This window comes from Monodelphis domestica, chromosome 4, assembly GCF_027887165.1.
Source record: "Monodelphis domestica isolate mMonDom1 chromosome 4, mMonDom1.pri, whole genome shotgun sequence".
NCBI classification, from domain to species: domain Eukaryota; kingdom Metazoa; phylum Chordata; class Mammalia; order Didelphimorphia; family Didelphidae; genus Monodelphis; species Monodelphis domestica.
In genome coordinates this window covers 150,221,879-150,245,698 of record NC_077230.1, presented here as the reverse complement: position 1 = coordinate 150,245,698, position 23,820 = coordinate 150,221,879, and the positions used below count along the sequence as shown (strand labels likewise).

At 33.3% G+C, this 23,820-nt stretch overlaps 1 protein-coding gene across 11 annotated transcripts in view; it reads right to left on the bottom strand.

Moving 5' to 3' along the window:
• MBD5 (methyl-CpG binding domain protein 5) overlaps positions 1 to 23,820 on the bottom strand; it is a 447,080-nt gene that overhangs the window by 140,203 nt on the left and 283,057 nt on the right. For all 11 annotated transcript variants that reach the window (XR_008911762.1, XM_056797199.1, XM_056797196.1 and 8 more), the window contains one exon: positions 2,156 to 2,288. The gene's annotated coding sequence lies outside the window, so the exon portion shown is untranslated. The remainder of the gene's footprint in view (positions 1 to 2,155; positions 2,289 to 23,820) is intronic.

Genomic DNA, 23,820 nt, shown 5'->3' with positions numbered 1-23,820 from the left:
AAATGGAAAGAAAAACAAAAATAGAAACAATGCTGTAAAATTATAATGACCAAGTTTGACCCCAAAGAACAGATACAAGAATGTACCCCATTCCTTTTTTTTATAGGGGTACAGGACAATGGGTGTGGAACACTGCATTTATTTCTTGACTTGGTTGATAATTTATAACTGTTTTTTTCTCTTTCATTAACTACTACATAAGATAGTTCTCTGGGTTGGTGAAAGAGAAGAGAGATATTGGGAAGTAGAGAAATGAAAACAAAATATGTCAATAAGACTTATGTTTTTCTGACCTTTAAATACTGATTTTACAGAGTTACTTTCTGGAAGTCTTAATTATAAGGGAAAAGAACATTGGTTTAAGAACGAGGAGACCTGGGCTTTAATTCGAACTCTGACAATAACTTTAATTCAAAGAAACATAGGATCATAGATTTTGAGCAGGAATGACTGACCTGAGAGACTGCTGAGCCCAACTCATCACTTTACAAATGAAGAAATTAAGAGATTGTGTGACTTGCCCATGGTCACATAATTAGTAAATGTCTGAGTCAGGATTCAAACTCAGGTCTTCTGGACTCAATGTATAGAGTTCTATTCACTACATACCTACTTGTATTTCATTTAGTTCAGTTCAAATGACATTAGATTAGACAGTTTCTATGTACTTCTATGACACTGTACTTGGCACAAGGGAAACAAAGACAAAACAACTAATCTTTTCTGTCAGGGGGCTAAAATTCAAGAGTGGGTGATATGATGAGGAAAAATTAGTTATAGGACTGAGCAAGTTACTTAATTCATCTGTAAAATGAGCAGTTGAGTTAAAGATTTCCAAAGTCCTTTTCAACTATAAAAATTAGGATAGCTGCATTCAAACTATATTACTCATTCCTGGAATTCAATCTTTCCTTTTTGGTGTATATTAACATCTACTTTTCTTCTTTCATTGTTTTGTTTCCAATTTAGTTAATTGAAGAAAAATAAGGTTTGATTGTATTTTGTCCTTTTTGGATTACAATGTATTATTTGCTACACATCTAGTTTATACTTGATATCTTTTGTATACCAAAGCTAGGACAAAGCTCTAGGACAAGGATTGAAAACTGTCCCTCTGCTTTAGTCTTCACATTCCTAATTTAATGAATGATCATATCACCAGTGTCTACAGGAGATTTTGATGTTTCATTATTACACATTCAATTTAATGAATTACAAAACAAAATAACATGAAAAGCAGAACTCTAGCATGAGAAATTTATACATTTATAAGAATTGTTAAAATGTCCTTTAGACCAAGATTGCAAGAAGCTGCTTACATAGTCTATTTCTAAGTTGTTGCTCTGCCTGACAAAACTATTGAAAACTCAAGAGGATGAATTATTTTCTTCATAACTAATATCTTAAAAATTAATAAGGCATCAATTCCTTATAACGTTTGAAATCTGGAATGCCAAGATATTTTGATTAAAAATGGACAACAAACTTATCTTAACATTTTGAAAAGGCAGTCATTGTTAAATTATACTTTAACAATTAAATTAAAAGTCTTGGGGAAATATTCAGAGTAACTCATTTGGAAGTTTCAAAATTAATGTTCTTTCAAAGCTAGAAGTATGTCAGATATATAAAGGGTAAAAAAGAAGCTTGGTTTTTAATGGAAGAGATCACTCTCATTTATGTGTCATTAGATGGTAATCAAAAGTATACTATTAACTTAGTCTGTGGTCCATGAATCAAGTATTATTTTTATTTATTTATTTTTTTGATAAAAATTGAATTTTTAGAGTACATTTTTTTTAAATTGAGGTACAAATTTCATTGTGATTTCTGGTGGAACTGTGTCCTTCCTTAATGACATATTCTGATACCTATGTTATTATAACCAATGGAAGTCAATGATTTAAGTAGGATCTTCAACATGTAATAGGCGTAAAAAATGTAATAACTACAAAATTAATTGAATAATACGTTTGGCTATCTAATGAATGTCATCTGGCATTTTAATTTGCAATTGTCAATTGTCTTTTACATTTAGTGAAAATCAACTCTTTATAAAGAAGGAAAAATATATAATTTCAAAATGGGGAGAGACAGAGATAGAGACAGTGACAGAGTCAGAGAGGGAGAGAGAGAGAAAACACTTCATACTTACCCCAAAAGAGGGACTGATGAAACCAAGCCAATCTTTCAAGGCCCACTGCTTACTTGGGAGATCAAATCTCTCAAATAGTTTATTATATTTCTACAATTCCTGTTTTTTTTTTTTAAGACAGCACCTCTTTTTCCTGTATACAAAACAAACAAACAAACCCCAACCAGGTATACATTCATTTAAGGAAACTTTAAAAATTAAAAACAAACAAACAAAAAATAAAACATTTGACTTTAGATTATTTATTACTTTTTTCATTAATAAAACAGAAATAAGCTGGCAAGAGGTTCCATAATGACACTACAGGAGGCAAGCTACCTAGTAAAGAGGATACCACATATAAAAAAATTTACATAGCCTATACTGGGAGAATGTCTCTCTTGTACTCATTCTCTTCCTCTCTTTATTTCTACAGACACACCATACCATCCCTTCTCTACCTCTTCATATCAGAAACATCTGAAGAAACACCATAATTATTTCATATATTATAAAAAATGTGACACATTTTAAGAATAGACTTTAAAACTAACATCAAAAATCTATGTAGTCATCAGAATAATGTTTTGCTTAGTCTCAAAATATTTACATCCATTGTGTTCTTGAATGCCCCAAATAGCAGATAGCCAGGTGGACTAAGAAGCAGGTGAGAAGGAATAAGAGAATAGGGATCATTCTCATGTAACTAGGGCCATCATGCCTAACTTGGGGAACCAGCAGGGGATCACTATGTATATACTAGAGAAACTGAAAATATGTCACATTTATAGTTTAAAAAATCTACTTGTATTGACGTTCAACATATAGTCATTAAATTTGTGACAAACTCTTAGTAAGCTTAGTCCTTCTGAGAACATGGGTACGCAACAATATCTGTGGGACTCAATTAACTCTTGAGCAAAATAAGGAGGTTGTAAAAGCACAAAAAAGTGGGAGAAAAACTCATTATTCAATAAGAATAATGAGAAAAAATATTAAAATGCAGTTTGGCAGATATTAGGTTAAACTAACATTTTAAATCATATAATATTGACATAAGCAATAAAACAGAGCTAAATACAAATACTCACATTATTAAAAATGATTAGAAGAAAATAGAAGAATTTACCAACAACATAAGGGAAGTCATAAAATAGAGAATTTCAATTCTATAAAACTAAAAATCTTTTCACAAAGAAAATTTAAGTAAGGAGAGAAAAAAATCTTTAATTGGAGTTTCACACATTCCTATAACATAAGATTGGTAAATGTGATCTATAGGGAACTGACACAAACAGGTAAGAACAAAAGTTATCTACTATAGTTACACCAGTCAAAGGTTAGGAAGAGTTTCGAAAGGGAAATTTTGACTATCAATGACAATATGATTAAATGTCCCAACTCACTAAGAAACATTTGATTTGATATGATTAAGCACTGAAATTTTATCTCATGCCAGTCAAACTGGCAAAAAAAAAACTAAGTAGTCGGTGTCAGAGGGTCTATGGATAGGCAATTGTGAAATACAGAGCTGTTGGAACTGTGCCTTGGTTCAATTAATACAAAATAATTTGGAATTTTGTGAGAAAAGTCAACAAACTATTCACATTCTTTGATATAGTGATCTTAGCACTAGGCAAAATACTGCAAGAAAATGAAAAACAGAAACGGCCCATATATAAATAAAACATTCATATAAGCATTTTTTTGGTGGTAGCAAAAAGTGGAAATAAATCAGATAGCCAACTACTGGAGAAGGGATGATCTAAAACATGTGGTTTATGCATATAAAAAAATGATGGATGTGAAAAATTCAAAAAAGCACAGGAAGATTTTGCATAAATGGGTAGAGAGGGAAATAGGCAGAACTAGAAGAATCATATTTAAAATGACAAATTAATGAAAATAAAAGCAAAACTGAAAGGCAGCTGAATCTTAATTAAATATAATGACCAATATTGGTACAGTAAAACAGATGATGAAATGCAATTTCTATTTATCTGCACAAAAGCAGCAGATCATGATGTAGAATGTTTCTTATTTGGTCAGATATAGTTGCCAATTGGTTTTGTTTAACATTTTTTTAAAATTTTGGCCACAAAGGAAGGCATTTTGGAAAATAACTTGTGTAAAATTAAAAAGCATCAATGCAACAAAAGAATTTAAAAAGGGAGACTGGATTCTATTATTTCTAAGGAATACTGCAAATCTAGCTCTACAATGTCATGCTCCCAAGAACCTCTTTAGATTTATAGAAAACTTAGTTGATAAGTGGAATGAATAGTCTCATTTTCTACACTCTAACTCTAGCAATCACTCTTACTTATAGTTTCACCTTAAGCCTATGAGACTTTTAAAAAGCATGAGAAAATGAAAATCATTATACTGAAAATATTCCCCCAACCCCCCTACATAAATTTAGGCCTTATTACCAGTACAAAAACACTCCCACATTTATTTTGGCTACTGTATATATAGCACTGTGCTAGTACCTGGGAATACAATATCAATGAACTGCCAAATAAAGTATATGAGCAGTTCAATATTTATTGACTGATTAGTGGGTGTATAAGGTACTACATGCTAGGAAGTATTGTTGGGATAAATTGGTAGCCTCCCAAGGTGACTACTTTGAAAGTGATGATGGTCCAACAGTTTTCAAACTGGAAGGAATCTTAACTATCTATTCCAATTAACACTCCAAAGGAATCTCAAACTACTACCTTTCTAATATTTGGGTCCTGAAATAAGGGGAAAGTAGATGACTCCAGGGGCAGTACATTCCAGCTCCAATTGTTAGGAAATGATTTCTAACATGTAAATTTGCCTTTTTATAAACTTCTAACCATTGCTGTAGGTTTTGTCCTCTCGGGCAAAAAGAAAAGCTAATTCTCTCTTCCACATGACAGTCCTTTAAAAAACTTGAAGAGAACTGTCATGTTTCCTAGTATCTTCTCATCTCTAGGTTAAACATCTCAATTCCTTCAGCCTAGTTTCCTAATATCCTAATCTGTTTGCCCTTCTCTGTATAATCTCTAGTCTAAAAATCTCCTAAAATAGAATACTACAATTTGATCTTCTCGGGGCATATCTATTAACTCCTTGCTTCTGGAAACCATGACTCTCTTAAAAAAGCTCAAGATCACATTATTTTTCTTCTTGGCATAGAACAGTTGATTTATACTAAGATTGCAGTGTACTATCCTTCTTTTCAGAAAAACTACTGCCTAATCATGTCTTCCCCACCCTCTACTTAAGAAGCTGAATTTTTTTTGACTGATTTTCATCTTGAAGTAAGTCTGATGCTCTAACTTATCAAGATTTTTTGGATCCTGCCTCTCTTGAAGAAACTCAGCTATTTTTTCCAGCAAGTTCTTGGTAACACAGCTTTCACAGTGATATTCCTATAACACAGGTCTGTCACTAGCTTTCTCAATAAATTCTGATGGTTCTCTATCCCTCCAGGACAAATTATTACAAAAATGAATAACATGGAAATAGGTATTGAATGATAATACATGTATAGCCCAGTGGCATTGCTTGTTGACTCTAGGAAGGAAGAGAAAAAGGGGAGGGGAAAAAATCCCCATGAATCATGTAACCATGGAAAAATACTTTAAAATAAAAAAAAAAAAGATTTTCTGTTCAAGTATTCTTGTTCTTTAAAGAAATTAAAGGACTTTGAAAATACTAATAAAGGAAATACCAATTTGATGGGTATTAGATGCTTTTTGCAATGATTTAGTATGTAGGGAAGTTAGATGGGTCAAGGGGATACAATACAAGGCCTGGAGTCAGAATATTTACCTCCCTGAGTTCAAATCTGATCTTAGACACTTGTTAGCTGTATGACCAAGGGCAAGTCCCTTAACCGTGTTTGTCTCAGTTTCCTCATACAAAAAATGAACTGGAGAAGGAAATGTGAAATTACGCTAGTATCTTTGGGAAGAAAATGCCCAAATAGGATCACAAAGATTTTAACATAACTAAAACTCAATAACTCAAATAATAATGATAAATCTGAACCTTGGGATAGTGCCCACTTAACCCTAGGAGCAGAGGCCAACTTTAACATAAATAAATAGGTTGTAAAAAATTAGTAATAAACAAAAGAAGAACCTAACCATAGATAGTTACTATGATGACAGGGAAAATCAAAACACAAACTCTGAAGAAGACGGGAAAGTCAAAACAGTTACACCCAAAGCCTCTAAAGAAAAAGAAAGAAAAGAAAATGGACTCAGGTCCAAAAAAGAATTCCTGGAATAGCTCACAATAGATTTTTAAAATCTGAAAAAAGGTAGAGGAAAAACTGAGAAAATAAATGGGTGAGGCAAGAAAATCATGAAAGAAAAGTCAACACCTGGTAAAGGATGCACACAAAAAAATAAGACTGAAGAAAAGACTTTGAAATACAGAGTTAGTCAAATGCAAAAGGAGATACAAGAGCCCACTGAAGAAAATAATTCCTTAAAAGAATAAAAACATAGAAGAAAATGTGAAATATATCATTGGAAAAACAACTAACATAGGAAATAGATTAAGGAGAGATATTTAAGAAATATTGAATTATTTCAAAGATATGATTAAAAAAGACTCTATACATCCGATTTCAGAAAAATATCAAGTAAAACTGCTCTAATATCCTAAAACCAGATGGTAAAATAGAAATAAGAAGAATCCGCTGATCACCTCCTGAAGGAGATCCACAAATTGAAAACTCCCAGGAATATCATAGCCAAATTCCAGAATTAAAGGAGAAAATGCTGCAATCAATAAGAAAGAAAAAATTCAAATATTGTGGATCCATAGACAGGATAATAAGATTTCACAGCTTCTACATTAAACAACTGGGTGCTTGTAATGTGATATTCCAGAGGGCAAAAGAGTTAGCAAAAGAACCAGTGATTTCTTACCCAGCAAAATGAGTATTATCCTTCTTGGGGGGAAAATCGATATTTAATGAAAAAAGAGGGCTTTCTTGCATTTCCTAACAAAAAACCAGAGCCAAATAGAAAATATGACTTTAAATTACAAGATTCAGGAGAAGCATAAAAGGAAAATAGTAAAGAGAAATCATAAGGAATTCAATAAGGTTAAATTGTTTACATTTGTACATGGGAAGATGATAATTGTAATGTCTAGGAACTTGATCATTATTAGAATAGAATGAATTTGTATTAGAAAGAACCTGAAATACTATCTAGTGTCTCTCTCTCTCTCTCTCTCTCTCTCTCTCTCTCTCTCTCTCTCTCTCTCTCTCTCTCTCTCTCTCCCTTCTTCCCTTAATTCCTTCATTTATATTAATTAAAATCTCCATAAATCCCAGCTGACTTGGGTATTTTTCATATTTGGATATTTCCCATGGCGACCACTTATTTTAGATTTTAAGTCAAAACACTAAAAATTATCCTTACAGTTTTGGCCAAAACCTTTACAGAGTTTGGCATTTACAGTTTTTAACATTCACAATATTTGCCAATGCCAAAGTGGCAAGAATTTTCTTTTCTAAGTCTTCAGTGCTTATGGTTGTAGAGCAATCAGTGGCTATGGCATATGCAAAAACAGATGAAAGTAAAATTTCCAAAGGGATTCTTTTACTTGGATGATTGCTATAGGACTTTGTTAGAAAAGGGTCAATTGGTCTAGGGGGGCATCTACTATTCTCTGAAATCTTGGGATAAGGGCTACTTAATTAAATTAAATTAATTTAATTTAATTTGCCTGACACAAATTGCTTCTGGTCTTTCTCTTTGAGGTCTTTGCTGCTTCATCTAGAATGGATTGCCTATCCTACAGATGGCTATTGATGGACTCTTGGTAGTATGGTTAGCCCTACCTCCAAAGGGGTTATTTCCATGCTATAGGGTCTGGGCTGCAAGAGGGGCTGGTAATTGACATGTGCTGCTATTCCAAGAGCTATTGGGATTACCTGCTAAATGGTGGCAGGGGGTCAGAAATTGGTATTGATAGAGGTAAAGATAGTGAATCAATTTTCCACAAGGGTTGTTCCCTCAGATGATGGTGTGCAGTATTAGAATATACAATAAATAACAGAAATTCAGTTACATTTACAGTCCTCTCCTCCTAATCTATAATATAAAAATGGAAGAGCTAATTTAAATAGTGCTTGTTAAAGTTCAGAATAAATTTTTTAAATGAACAAATTATCAAAAAATGAAGTGGAAAATGATTACATAGGTGAAATGAGAGTTCTAGAAAGAATGGGAAAAGAAATGAAAGTGCTAATAGGGAAAAATATTGGACAATACACAGATTAAAATACAAAACTATACTTAAGGAATTGACTCCTTGAAAATTAGTTTGGATCAGAGATGGAAAAATCAATGACAATAAAGAAAGAAGAAATACTAAAGTCAGGAGAGTAAAAAATCTATCAGAAAATTTAAGATATCTTTGATCAAAAGGAAAAACTGATACAGAAAATAGAGCAAGAAGAGATCTAAGGAATAGTGGGCTACTTGAAAACTTTGACCATAATGCCTAGATTTCAAGAAATGAATGTAAACTTAAAAAACAATTAAAATCAAAGGGCAAACTAGAAATAGAAAAAAAATCATTTGTCATCTCCTGAAAGAAACCCCAAACCTCCATATTTATATGGAGCATTGTAGCCCAAATCCAGAGCTTATATATCAGAGAAAAATAGAACTAAAATCAGTACAAAGAAAAATAATGAACCAAAACAAAAACTTCCAATGTGACTTTCAGCCAGGATCATACAAGATGTGGCAGCTACAACTAAAAAGAGAGGAGAGCATGGGAAAAGTTTTTTTCCACCACCTCCTTTCCCCCCCAGAAAGCAAAAGATAATTGCAACTAAGAATAACTTTGACAAAGCTGAGTATGATCCTCTGAGGAAAAAAAATAACTTTAATGAAATTGAGTATTTCCTAGGAATTCCTGCCAACAAAGAAGTTAAGAGAAACACAGAATACAATTGAGCAATAAAAAGGGACTATAAGATGATGAAGTGCTCATATTCAAATAGGGAAAAGAAATAAGTTGCCTCTCAGTGTACTTTATGAAGTAAAGTGACAAAATGGTTATAGAATATTGGATTTAAGGTCAAGAAAACTGAAATACTTCATTAAACATTTAATAATTGTGTTTTTTGATAAGTCATTTAACTCTTGCCTCAGCTTTCTCAGATGGAGGATCAAAAAGTCAAGAATATTATGGATGATTATTTTTAAAAAATGGAACCATTATTAGGGAAATGTGCCTGGAAGTTCAAGAACTAGAGGATAAAATAGAAATAGAAAGAATTCACCAATTACTACTTCAAAGAGATCTCAAGATGAAAATGCACAGGCATATCATTGCTGAGTTTTGTCATTCCAAGGTTAAGGAGAAAATAAAACCCCAACAATTTAAATACCATGGAGCGAGAGTCAGAATAACACATAACTTAGAAGTTTTGAAGGTGATAAAACATAGAAAAGCAAAGGAGATGATTTTATTATCAAGAATAAGAAATTCAGCAAAGATCAGTATAATTATACAAGGCAAAAATGGATATTTAACAAACTAAAGCAGTTTCAAGTATTTTGCAGGGAAAAAACAGAACTCAGTAGAAAATTTGAGTTACAAGATCTATAAGAATCATAAGAAGGTAAACATGAAAGATCAATTATACGGGAACTGAAATTTTACTTTTTAATGGAAAAATATTATCTATGAACTTTAAGAATGATATCATTACTTAGTTTCAAAGAACATACATAAATAGAAGACTTTAAGTCAAGTTGAATATAATAGAATGAGCTAAAAATAACAATAAAATAGGTTTGGAAGAGGTAAAATAGGACAATTATCTTATATAAAAGAGGCATGAGAGGTAGAACTATCACAGAGAAGGGGAGGAAGGGGTGTAATACTAGAACCCTTTTCTCATAAGATCTGCTTTAAAGGGGGAACAACATATACAACTGGAAGAAAGGTAAAACCCTTCTTGGAAACAGGAGAATGTGGGGTTAGGATAAGGGCGGGAAAAAGAGTTCCATTAGGGGACTAATGGTTTAAGACAAGGGGGTGTAGATTAAGATAAAAGAAGTTAAGGGATAAGAAAAGTGATTCCTTAGAAGGGGGTATATACAGAGAATTAGGAGGGCAAGGTGAAGCGGATTCCAGTTGCTCACTTAAGAAAAGAGGGATTTTTAGAAGGGAGTTCATAACAAAAATAGAAGGACAGGGTGGAGGGATCAGGAAGGAAGTTTTGGAAAGGAAAATAGAATAAGAACTAGGGGGAAGATAGAATCGACAAAGGAGGTGCCTTTAAAAGCATGGGTTGATTTAAAACTAGGAGGGCAAGGGGAGAGGATGAGGGAGGGGTCTTAAAAAGGGGGTATGAAATGGAGAGGTAGTGGACAAAAGAAAGTAGATTATCTGAAGAGAGATATAACAAAAGGAGAGAAATAGATAACATGAGGAAAAATGGAATGGAAATACAAAATTAGTCATTTCAACTGCAAACACAAATGGGATGAATTCACCAATAAAATGGAAAGGAATAGCATATTGGATCAAAAAGCAAAACCTGATAATAATATTTATAAAACACTATAAAATACTAAAAAATGAGAGACACATATAGAGTAAAAATAAAGGCCTGAAGTAGAACATACTATGCCTCAGCTGAAACAAACAAACAAAAAAAAAGGAGCTCTAGCAGTCATGATATCTGACAAAGTTAAAATAGATAAAATCAAAAGAGACAGATGGAGAAACTAACATATTAAAAAGTACCATACCTAATGATGCATTACCAATATTAAACCTATTTGCAGAAAATGTTACAGCAACCAAATTTTTAAAGGAAAAGCTAAATGAGTTATAGATGGAAATTTTTCCCTCTCAGAATTAGACAAATTGAATAAAAAGTAATAAGTGAAGGAGATAAATAGAATCTTAGATAAGTTAAATGATATATATCTGTAGAGAAGTGTAAAGGAATAGAAAAGAGCATAACTTCTCTTAGTGGCACATGTTATCTTTACAAAAACTGACTATATGTTTGTGCACAAAAACATAGTTAAATGTAGAAAAGTAAAAAAAAAGAAATTCATCCTTTTCAGGAGGAATTTTTGGGAACAATTCATCCCTTTCAGGATGAAGTACAATTTAGATTGCAATAAAGATTGTATATAATAAGGGACCATAGAAACACGAAGCAAAAATTAATTGGAAATTAAGTGACTATATCTTAAAGAATGAATGGGTTAAAAATCAAATCATAGAAACAATTTCATTAAAGAGAATGATAATAATGAAACAACATATTAAAACCTATGGACAATAGTAAAAGCAGTAAATGCTCTCTAAATGCTTATGTTAATAAAATAGAAAAAGAACAGATCAAAGAACTTGGAATTTAAAAAAACTATAAAAAATTTAAAATCCATATCTAAACACCAAATTAGGAATCCTAAAAATTAAAGTTGAAATAAATACCCCCTCCAACAATAACATAAACCATTAGTGAATATGAAAAGGGAAGAAAACCATATCTCTAGCATTAAAGATGAAAGGGCAACTATGCCACTAGTGAAGATGAAATCAAGGCAAATATTAGGAGTTATTTTCCTTAATTATATGCTAATAAATTTAACAAGAACAATGTAAGTGAAATGGAAGAATACTTACAAAAATATAAACTGCCTAGACAACAGAGGAGGAAGTAGAAAATAAAAAGAAAAAAACTTATTTTAGAAAAAGAAATTTATCAGATCATGAATTAATTTCCTAAAAAAAAATCAACAAAAAACCCCAACTAAAAAGGCATCAGATTCACAAGTGAATTCTACAAAAACATTTTAACATCAACTAATCCCAATATTAAATAAATTATACGAAATAATGGGTAAGAAGTTTTACCAAATTACTTTTATGAAAAAATTTGTTGCTGATACCTAAACCAGAAAGCGCAAAAACAGAGAAAGAAAATAACAGACTAATTTCATTAATGAATATAGAGGCAAAAATCATAAATAAAATACTACATAGGAGATTATACATATATCACAAAGATTGTGGCCAAACAGGATTTGAACCAGGAATGTCAGGATGGTTTAATGTAAGGAAAACTATAATTAACTGTTAATTACAAAAGATATCACCAAATGCAGAAAAAACTTTTTATATATTACAACACTCATTTCTATTAAAAACACCAGAAAGTATAGGTAAGAATGGATTTTTTATAAAAAATGATTTAAAGCATTTACCTAAAGCCATTATTATGGGTTATTTGTTATGAGAAAAGGCTAGAAAGCATTCCCAACAAGATCTGAAGTAAAAAAGGATGCTCATTATCACCAATATTCTTTAAAATAGTATTGAAAATGATAGCAATAGCAATAAAAGAAAAAGAAACAGAAGAAATCACAATGGGCAAAAAGGTAATAAAACTATCTCTTTTTATAAACCATATGATCATATATATGTAACATGCTAGATAATTAACTAAAAAGTCAGCTGAAATTATCAATAATTTTATCAAAGTAGCAGGATATAGCATAATACCACATAAATCATCAGAATTTTTATATATTATAAACAAAGACCTGCAAGAAAAGACAGAAAGAAACATTCCTTTAAGAATAACTACAAATAAAATAAAAAACCTGGGAGTGTACTGGTAAAAACAAATCAAAGAATTACAAGAATATAATTATAAAACACCCTTGACACAAATAAAGTCATTAAATTATTGGAGAAATATTAATTTTCAAGGATGGGCAGAATCAATAATTAAAATGACAATTCTCTAATCTATTTATTTTATGTCATCCTAATAAAATTACTGAAGTTACCTTACAGGGTTAAATGATAACAAAATTCATTTAGAGGAACAAAAGAATAAAAAAAGTAAAGAGGAGCTCTAGCATTACCATATTTTTGAAATGAAATTATTAAAACCATCTGGTATTGGCTAAGAAATAGAAAGGTAAATCAGTGGAACAAAGACATATAACAATAGCAAAATAGACTCAGGCTACTGGGATGAGAAATCACTCTGGTAAAAATTGCTGGTACAACTGGAAAATGGTTTGGCAGAAACTAGGTATAGAACAATATCTTACTCCATTCACTGATATCACCTTAAAATAGATAAATGATCTAGACCTAAAAGGAGATATCATAAGCAAATTGGAACAAGAATTATATTAATTATCAGATTTATGGATAAGAGAAGAATTAGGAGTAAATAAGAGGTGTAGAGTATTGTGAAAAGTAAAATGGATAATTCTGAATACATTAAATTGGAAAGTTTTTGTATAAATAAAACAAGTGTTGTCAAAATTAGAAAAGTTCTCCCCCAACTGATTAACAAAGAGTTTTAGGATCAAGAAGTTGAAATCTCATATAAGTATATGAAAAAAATGCTCTAAACCATGAGTGATTAGAGAAATGCAAACCAACACAATTCTGAGATATCATCTCAAACCCATGAGACTGGCTAAAATGAGAAATGTTGAAGGGGATGTGGGAAAAAGGAGGACACTATTATACTGTTGGTTGAACTAATCCAAATATTTTGGAGAGCAATTTGGAATGATGCTCAGAGAATTATAAAACTGTTATACCCTGAGATTCAGCTACGTCTATTTCTTAGAGATTCAAGGAAAAAGGAAAAGAAGCTATATGATCCAAAATTTTTATAGAAGCTCTCTTTCTTGTGGCAAAGAACTAGAAATCGAGGGTATGTCTATCAATTGAAGAACAACTAAACAAATTGTGATACATTATTATGATGGAATAATATTGTGGTATAAGAAATAGATGAATAGATTAATTTTAAAAAGTTGGAAAAGAACTACATGAGATGATGATTAGTGATATAAGAAGAACTAAGATGACACTATATACAGTTACACACTTAATATTTGAAGAATAACTTGTGAATGTTAACTACCAGAGAATGAAATAAAAAATGGAAACATGAGAGCTGTAAGCTATACATGCGTATCTGTTTGCCCAAAGATGCCTTCTACAGTGCAGGGTGGGAAGGAAGGTGCTTTGCTGAGATACTTAGAAATGAATTCTATTAGTAAAAATTAAAAAATAAAGAAAAGAATACTATTGTAAAGAAAAACAAAGTCTGAAAGACTTAAAGTCTGACAGAAAATACAGAGAACTTAAGAATACTATCCAAATTGTGACAGAGGGATAATATACTCAATGTTCAGAATGTGACACACTTTTTAAAAGATGGTAAATGCATACATTTATTTTAATTAAAAATGATATTTGCAGGGGGCAGTTGGAAGGCTCAGTGGATTGAGAGCCAGGCCCAGAGACGGGAAATCCTGGGTTCAAATTTAGCCTCAGACACTTCCTAGCTGTGTGACCTTGGACAAGTCACTTGACCCCCATTGGCTAGCCCTTACCACTCTCCTGACTTGCAGAAGGTAAGGGCTTTAAAAAAATTGCTATTTGTTAATGTTAATTTGCTATAAGGATTGTATTAAGGAGATAGGTCAAATAGTGATTATCTTGCTTTAAAAAATGATGAGAACCATTTAAGAATTTTTAAAAGTCCACAGAAGGATACACATATTACAGGACAGTTCTGAAGTAACATGCTGAATTTATGTACTCAATAAGGTAACTAAATGTAAGAGATTTGAGTTTTACATATAATCTTTTTCTGTTTTAATTAGTATATGGAAATGTATCTTTTTTGTGTTTGTTGCACTCATTATAAAAAGTATAATTTAATAAACACTGAAATTATGAACATAGAAGCTCAACTGTTATACCTGGAAAACTGTTAGAAAAGTTTGTTACATAATGAGACATGTAAAACCCAGTGGAATTGCTCACTGGCTCCAGGAGGGGGAAGAAGGATAAAAGGGGAGGGAAAGAACATGAATCATGTAACCATGGGAAAATACCCTAAATTAATCAATTAATTAAATAAAAATTTTATTATAAAATACATATATGTTCATATACACATAAAATATACACACATATACACAGAGCTTTTTCCATGGGTTTTTCCTTTATCTCCTTTTATAAGTTTTGTGGAATGTTCATCCTGTTTTGATACAGAAAGTTTCGTCACCTCGAAGCTACATTTCTCATTTCAAAGTTTGCTCTTCAAATGAAATCACATATTTAGTCCTTATCCTTTTCTACATAAATTCTTTACCTTTTGTTCAGATTTTATTCCACTAGTACAGTGTTGGCAAACCTTTTAAACACTGTGTGCCATCAACTCCCCCCCGCCCCCCTTCGAGACTGGGTACTTGCTGTGCTTTCCCCCACTCCTTTACCCCAGACAGATGTGGAAGAAAAGGAGTGGCCCGAATGCTCTGCTCAGGGGAGGGAGTAAGTGCTTCTATTGGGTTGCTGGGCAGAGGGGAAGGGAGTAGTAGTAAAGAGGGGGAAGGAAGCTACTCTGCCAGAGTCCCACTGCCTTTCGAGCAACTAATTCTGGTGGGTGACAGTATGTGTGCCCACAGAGAAGTCTTTGAGTGACATCTCTGGCATATGTGCCATAGGTTCACTATCATGGTTCTAGTAAAATGGAAGTTACTTCCCAGGAGATTTTACTTCTTTTTCTTTTCTGTTTTAGATTTCATTGTCTGAAACAGTGCCTTGCAAAAACAGGCACTTAAAATATTTGTTTAAATGAATTTATTTTGAACTGCTTAAACTAAAAAATTTTAGAGTCTTGTTCTAACTCATTGATTGATTTCACATTTGAACCAATACACATACCAAATGTGATATATACAGTTATATCCGAGCAGACTCAGAATTTTAGGTTTTCTGGCCTTGTAAGTAGGCTGAATCTAAAGAGCTGAAACCTTTCTTTAGTTCATTAAACTTTGTTTTTCTTTCCTAAAAAATATGCATTCCACAGCAAAGCAGAATGTATGTGACTAAAAAGTTATATCCTCATAGTGGTTAGACACGAATTAGTGTCAAAGAAGGGAGAAAAACAAGTGGTTTGGTATCGCCCAGTCCTAGCACTATTTAAATTTTTCATCATTGGTCTGCATAATTTATGGAAAGATTGCTAAGTTTTTAGATCAAATTTACCTGGAAAGAGTGGGAAACCAACAAACCAGAAGATAAAAATATGAATTTTAAATGACCATGGTAAGGTAAAAAAAAGACTGAAGGATTTAGTTCTATTGAGAGATGTGTAAGATCCCCAAGGATGAGAAATTATAAACCACGCAAATATAAGATGAAGAGTTAAATAACAGTGACTGGATTATCTTCAGCTTCGCTGAAAAAGACCATTGGCATTAAAGTGGGCACACACAAAAACAAATAAACCCTTCCCCAAAATGAAATCTGGAATGCATCATTAGAATTTGAGGGGGGGGGGTTGTTTTAAAAAGCAAACCGTACTGAGTATACAAATAATACTAGAGTATGTAGGAACTATTAAGAAATGTTTTATATTTCACAATCTTATCAATCTCATTCCAGGAGTCTATGAAGAAGGACATGTAAAAACTAGAGACAATGAACAAAGAGTTCATGAAAATGCTTAATGTGATTATCAGGTTACTGACTTTATATTAAACCTAAAGAATGCTCCCCCGCTCTCTCTACTATTCTCGCCTATTTCCTCATATTCCTTAAGCAAATAGGAATTTTTCTTCTTTACAGAAATATTGAGAACATTTTCTTCAGGTCTACCTAATGGTTTCTAGAATCAATCTTTAATTAGGAATTTTTGCATTTGGGGCAAACTTCACAAATTATATGTGGGTCAAGTGGCATAGAACACACTTTAATATGGCATGGCTAGCAGACCTGGCACAGCTCTGCTGGAGAAAAAAGAACCCCAGGCTACCAAGAGGCCATTGTTGAAAAGAGTATCCTGATGAGGAAAAGCAGGCCATTTGACAGCTCCTGATTATAAGGAATTACTCTTGATAAGTGGATGCTATAAAATCAGTTGTTTCTTCTACTTTGGGACCCAAGAAGCCTGATTATTGACGATAGGAGTGGAGTGGTGACGTCAACAACCCCCCCAAAATAAGGTTCAACTTCTTGACTCCCCAATTATTCCAAATATCGTGACAGAATGTCAGAAGTAGAAAAATCATAGAAACATAGATCTATAGCTGGAAGAAACCTCAGAGACCTAGAGTATAATCCTTTCATATAAAACAAGGGATTTGAAGGAACTTACCCAGGGTCACATAGGTAATAGATGTTGGAGGTAAAACAAATTCAGGTCCTGGAACTCCAGGGCCAAAGGACTTTCCTCACTGAACTACCTATTACCTAGTCTCACTCCTTTCATAGAGGATAAAACTGAGGTTTCAAGAGGAAATGATGTGCTCCAACCCCGTGAAGAAAGATAATTTATTTCATTATTGAACATGAGGAAAAGGTGGGAAGGTCTTAATGGAGCCTGAATTTCAGACTGTTAGCACTGGAAAGAGACTCAGAAAATACCTTGTTCAAACCACTTCTTTCACAAAGGAAGGAAGAAACAACAAATGTTTATGCAGAGCAGGAACTGGAAGCCAAATTTCTTAAATATCAGTATAATTACTCTTTAGCTTGGTCAGTGAAATTTGGCTTTTTGAGATAGTCAGGCTTTTCCTGAAACAGTATTCCCTGTTTTGAAAATAACAACAACAACAAAAAAAAACAAAGAAACAATGAAAACAATAATAAATAACTAGCATTTAAATATTGTATTGGGCAGCTAAGTGATGTAGTGGATATAAAACCAGGCCTAAAGTCAGGAGGACTTATCTTTCTGAGTTCAAATTTAACCTCAGACCTTTCTGGCCTAGGTAAGTCATTTACCCCTGTTTGTCTCAGTTTCCTCATCTATAAAATGAATTGGAGAAGAAAATGGTAAACCACTCCAGTATCTATGCCAAGAAAATGACATATTGGGTTATAAAGATGTTGGACTGTTACGACTGAATGACAATAACTAATGTAATACATTAGGTTTGCTAAGTGCTTTATATATGTTTTCTCATGTGATCATCAAAACAAGCCTGGGGGTAGAGATGGGGTGGGGCAGCAGGGTAGCTCAGTGGATTGAGAGCCAGGCTTAGAGATGGGAAGTTTTAGGTTCAATTCTGGCTTCAGACACTTCCCAGTTGTGTGACTCTGGGCAAGTCACTTAATTCCCCTTTCCTAGTCCTTTACTGCTCTTCTGCCTTGGAACCAATACACAGTATTAGTTCTAAGAAGGAAGGTAAGGGTTTTAATTAAAAAACCAAAAAAATAAAAACCCTTGAAGGCAAGTGTTATTATGACACCCTCCCCCCCTTTACAAATAGGAAACTGGGTCAGAAAGAGATTATAAATTACTTTCCCAGGGTTACACAGATAGTTAAATATCTGAATTCAGAAAGGTTTGAAATCAGGTCTACATGACTCCAGATTGAGCACTCTGTATAATGCTATAACAAGAGGCCTTATATAGCTGAAAGTTGGGAATATCCTTTTTTCTAGGATACATGCTGGTTCCAAGATCATCTACTTTAGGGAAAAAACATTCTAGTAGTCTCCACCAATGCAAAGAAGAGGTCTTCATTAATGAGATATAAACTGTGGACAGTATGTCTATCAGTGGTCAGACTTCCCTTGCCTTCTCTAGTTACTTGAGTGGTGAGGGCCAAGGTTGTCCACACTAAGGGTTTTCTCTTCACCCAGAGAGCCCCATCACAAATTTCAGTCATCATTACTCTTAACCTCTCTACTGTAATAGGTTTTTAATTTGTTTCCTTGTATCTATACTTTTCTCTCTCCAAAACATGCTTTATATTGTTGTCCAAGAGATATAAACACAGGTCTGATCATGTTACTCTTCTGCTCAAAAAATTTCAGTGCCTCCTATGTATCCTAGAATCAAATAAATTCTTAAAATTTAAAATCCTACACAATCTGGCTCTAAACTCCCAATTCTTCTCATACATATATACATACGTATTTGATTGGCTTGTTCTATCTAAAGCAGCCTACTTACAGTTCCTATAGCATAAGAGTCCATCTCTACTCCCTGTGCTATTAAGAAGGATATCCTATCCCTCATTCTGTGCACCCTTCTCTCTTGAACTTAGAATTCTAAGCTTTCTTCCCCAAGGTCAGGCTGAATGTCACCTCCCATATGATGACTTTTCTGATCCCCCTTTATTCAAGTAACTCTTCTCAAAATAAAATAATGCACCTTTATAAAACTAGAAAGAAGTTGGATCAAAACTCAGCTGAGCTTAGCACATTAAATCTTAACATCACAATAAATGCCAAGTGGATATTTAATTTAAAGATGAAAGTTCTTATTATAAAAAAGTTGGAGTAAACTGGATAAAGTAATGTTTACAGAGAGGGGAATATTTTTTTTAAATTAAGTTTTTATTGTTGACATCTTTTGTCTTTACACTGCCAATGGATGAAGGAGACTACAAAACATAGACAGTTCTGATAACATGAAATGGAAAATATGAACAAAATCAACAAATCTAAGAAAGGACACTTGAATGGAAAAATTTTACCATATATCTCCCACATGGCCAAAAGGAATTTAAAATACATGTAAAAGACCACAGCCATTCTCCAGGAGATAAATGACAAGGAACAAGAATAAAGAGTTCTCAAAAAAATGATAAACTACCAAAAAGTATATAAAAGACTAGTCCAAGCAAGTAAAAATATTAACTTTGAGATTTCACCCAGATATTCAATAAATGGGAAAATATGATAAAAGATAGAAATAATTAAATTTTGGAAGGGTTGTGAAAAATCTAAGAATAAATTTACACTTTTGTTGGAAATGAGCATTCATCTATCTATTCTGGAAAAGAATTTGGAATTGTGCTAAAAATGAAACTAAACTGTCCATTATCTTAGACTCAGAAATCCCACTGAGATATCACAAAGAGATCAAAGATCAGAATAGTTTTATTCATACCAAGATAATCACAGCTATGTTTTTCATGATGGTAAGGAACTTGAGGTTAATTAGATTATTACTAATTATGGAAAAGATAAATTTTACTATATGAATGTAATGGAATGTGCTATAGGAAATAATGAAGCATGGGAAAAGGAGAGAGAAAAATAAACAAAAATAGGAGAAAAATATACAATGCATATGACAATGTAAATGGAAATACCAATTAAAAAAAATAGAACACAATACCCATAATGAGCATCTTGGCCCTGTAGAAGGATTAGAAAGTGCACCGTCTTTCCTTAGGTGTAGAGATAGGGGACTACTATAAAACAAAGCTGATATATTGGTTAGTTTGCTAACAAGTAAAAAAAATATTGAGAAACTCATGTGACGGAGAAACAAAACTTGTCAATAAAAAAATTAAAGTCCTATATAGTGGATCATTAATATACCAATTTAACACCTGAGGAGAATTACAGGGTTGTTTGGTTCAAGGTTACAAAGCTAATAAATTAGAAAAAATTCCTTTATGTCAAACAGCTGAAGGTAGTATTATAGTTACAAAATTGGATACAGACTGTGATGTCGTTAATATCTATAAGTCATATATGAGAGGTATTGTGGAAAGGAAACAAGAACAAGTTCTGAACTTTCTGCCACTTTGTTGGAACAAGCAACAGTGGGAATATCCATAGAGTAGAGATTGTCAAGACTGACAGTTGGTGGGCGAAGGGGCAACTGGGAGTGCCAGTGGGTCATATGACTAGGACTTCCTTCCTGGCATGGGAAGGGTGAGGAGCTTTTCTTCTGAGTTTTGGGATTGAGGTGCCTCGACTTGCTTCATTCAGCTGGAAAAGATGGGCCCAATCAACTTTTAAGGTCAGAACTATTCTTGTTGCTTGATGACTACTGCTAAGATTCTGAAAATAACAAAGCTAGCACAGATATAGCATAGAAGGGAGTGGGAGAAACCCTCCACCAGCCTGTGAGGCCTGGCCTCAGCTCCAAAGCTGAGAAAGACTCCAACCTTATTTAGGGACCTCCCTCTTACCTTTTCCCTGATATCTCTCCAATCTGAACTGGTTATTAGCATCTATCTTATTAGAATATTGCAGTCAGATAAGTGGACTATCTTTTTTGGGCATAGAAGGAGCTGAACCTCAGTTCAGTGATCCAATTACAAACGGTCCCTATTGGACCCCTGTTGGGTGACCAAATTATGGCGAAAGGCTTGTCCCTCAGGAGGGTCCGTGTTTAGCTTGCACTGGGCAACTTTGGCAGCAATCCAGTGAGAAGACATCCCCGCATGCTATCATAAGTGGCTCATTTCTCGGGCACCCCATTTTGGTAAAAAATAGCCTCTCGGCAGGGGGCATCTCTCTTCTTTGCCTCACTGGTAGCCATATTCTCTCTCTCCCTTCAACTTCTCCATTCCCTGCTACAAACCTTCCTTTATCCACTGTTTTTTCAATATCCCATCTTTCCAAATAAATATTAGTGTATCTTGGAGGAGTTGTAATAAGCAGGCTTTCACAAGCTATATTTTATGGTAGATTACATATTTATTTCCACAGAAATGGCTCCAAAATATAGAGATTACAAGATCCAACTGTCTGTGGAATTAAAAAAAAATTGCCTAATTTAGTAGATCCAGAAAAAAGTTTGAAAGATGTTCCCCTTACAAAGTTTCTTCTCTGCATATCTTAAGAGAACAAAATCTTCCTTTATACATACAACAGAGATAACTTAATTCAAGGAGACACTGATTATCTATGTTAAACAGGGCCATACATCAGTGAATGGTAATATGCTCACTTAAGACCTCTGATACCATAGAGGAGGTTCATAAATGAAATCCAAATGAAAAAAGGGATTTTCTAGAGATGGTTAAGTCCTTTATATGCCCATACTAAATGATGATACTGTACTGATTTTATCAGGAACAAGGATACTACAGAGCCTCCTAAACTATATTTCTAAGCACTTATGAATTTGACTTAACAATACATAAATTAAAAAAAATCAAGTGGATGAAGAATGCCTATTATCTAGGCTCTGATAGGCATTTAAAAGAACAGTCCAATGACTTGGTCCATCAATACACATACACATACACATACAATACGCATACACATACAATACGCATACAAATGCAATACACAATACACATACACATACAATACACAAGGCACCAAGGCATAATGAGGTAGGTCCAGAATATGAACAGGAAAAAGAAAGAACGGGTTGTACTGCATTTAGTAAATTATGCAGCACAAAGAACCTAAAGTGATAACAGAAACATAGATACTTAAAAAATAATAATATTCATTTGGTGATGATATGCTTATGAATCAAGGAAATGTATATTCCACAGTCACTGAACCCCAAAGAACAATGGAGAAGCACAAGTTAGAGGTAAATAGATAGGAACATACTACCAACTTCAACATAAAAGATGCTTTTCAGGAGATGTATTATCAAAAAAGAAATTAGTCCAGGTATATATTTAGAGTAAAGGGATAAGACAATTGCTGTCATGGTATTGATATAATGTTAAAACAAAAAAGGAAGGTCAGCACTAGGTAGATTTTCTGGAGTAGATTTATAAGGTACATGTATAAGAAAATAGGATGAGATAGCATGGATGTATTAAAATCTGTTGACACTGGAGAGAGTGCCAGAGTAATGAAATCATTAATCATTTGAAGCTTAAAAGTACTTCTACTGAATTTCCAGCTTATTTCATTTCGTTTATAATTCCCTCAAACACTTCCTTCTAAGGGACCCATTGAACTTAACTTTCTACTACCTTTCTTGTTTACAGGGAATATGAAGCTTATTCTAAGACAGTGTTATTTTTAGGTATGACTCATTTCTCCTGCAGTTCTGATCACACAAAATAGACACTATTTTAATAGCCTCTTAACCATTTTCAAATGAAAATGAACTTGGCTTATTACCCTTGGATTTCTTTTTCTTATTAGACTCTGAATTTATACAATGCACTGTGAAATTATATATTCCAACTTGATTTATTAAATGTATAATGTTTGATAGCAATTGTAAACCTCAAAATTTCTTAGACTTATAAATGTTGGAAATTTCACCATTGGGAAATTTCATACTTGAAAAATTCCCTATTGATAGTGGGTCTTGGCTATTGGAATGTGAACCCCATTGGCATGAGAGTTTCCCCCTCCTCCCTTCTTAAGATTACTTTAGGACAGAAACCTTTTGCTGAACAATGGAAAGGACTTTGACCTATGCTTAAGCATAGAACAGGAATTTCTTTGAGTCATGATTGATTTTGGAATTGATACAATGGAGATACTTGGAATCAATCTCCACCCTACTCAGTCCTAACAGGATTGAGGAAGGGCTGCAGCATAGATCAAAATTTAATTATTCCAATCTCTACCCTACTCAGGTTAACAGGATTTAGGAAGGGCTGTAGCAAAGGATCAAAGATTTAATTATTTGAAAATATGGCCTTCAACAGACATGTGCAAAGCCAGAGACCTCTGGGCAGTCCTGGGTTAAGCTAGAGCCTCCATTGGCACAGGGAAATTGATGAGACAGTGATTGGTAGATGTGAAGAACTGAGGGGAGGCAACTTGGATGGTTTCCTTAAAGAGAGAGGGGTCTGAAGATTCAGGGTGGTGGTTTTTTAGGAGTTTGTCGGAGTGGTTGCGGTGTGCTCTGAGAAGCTTGCTCTGAAGGAAGCTGAAGGTGAGGGCTCTGAGACTGTTTCTCCATTTTGGTCACG